Below are 872 nucleotides of genomic sequence, written 5' to 3'. Positions count from 1 at the left end.
TCAATATGCTCATAACGTTTTGTTCATATATTATATCTGCGCGATTATGGTGTCTATGCATAGATATTAGATAAAGCTTTCTAATGATATTAAGAAAGATTTATTTTGACATGTTTTTTAGAAGTTATGAAGTTAATAATATTATCAGTCAACAATCGACCAACTCATCGGGCATGGATGGTTATTTGCCTCGAAATGTTGACCATATGGTGATGGCTAGCAATTCGAGTTGACTTCTAACTTATCACATCATCTATCGGATGATGCATAGTAGTTTGGATCGATTTTCATATCATGAGATTATCCACCGAGAGATATATACCGATTTTTATCGATATGTAGGGATTCTGTCAATGTGTTGTCTAAAGATGCTCATAATGTTTTGCTCATATATTAGATCTACGCGATTATAGTGTCTATACGTAGCTATTAGAAAAAATTTTCTAATGATATAAAGAAAGATTTTTTTGGACATGTTTTATGGAAGTTATGAAGTTAATAATATGATCAGTCAACAATCGACCAACTCATCGGGCATGGATGGTTATTTGGCTCAAATTGTTGACCATTTGGCGATGAGCTAGAATTCGAGTTGACTTCTGAGTTACAGATCATGTACCGGATGATGCATAGTAGTTTGGGTCGATTTTCAGATCATCGGATTATCCACCGAGAGATATATACCGATTTTTATCGATATGTAGGATTCAGTCCATGTGTTGTCTCAATATGCTCAGAACATTTTGCTCATATATTATATCTACGCGATTATGGTGTCTATTCATAGATATTAGAAAAATCTTTCTAATGATATAAAGAAAGGTTTATTTTGACATGTTTTCTGGAAGTAATGAAGTTAATAATATTATCAG

Source organism: Tarenaya hassleriana, unplaced genomic scaffold, assembly GCF_000463585.1.
Source record: "Tarenaya hassleriana unplaced genomic scaffold, ASM46358v1 Cleome116, whole genome shotgun sequence".
In the NCBI taxonomy this organism is placed as follows: Eukaryota; Viridiplantae; Streptophyta; class Magnoliopsida; order Brassicales; family Cleomaceae; genus Tarenaya; species Tarenaya hassleriana.
The sequence above is the reverse complement of the archived record's forward strand: the minus strand, read 5'-3'. Positions refer to the sequence as shown.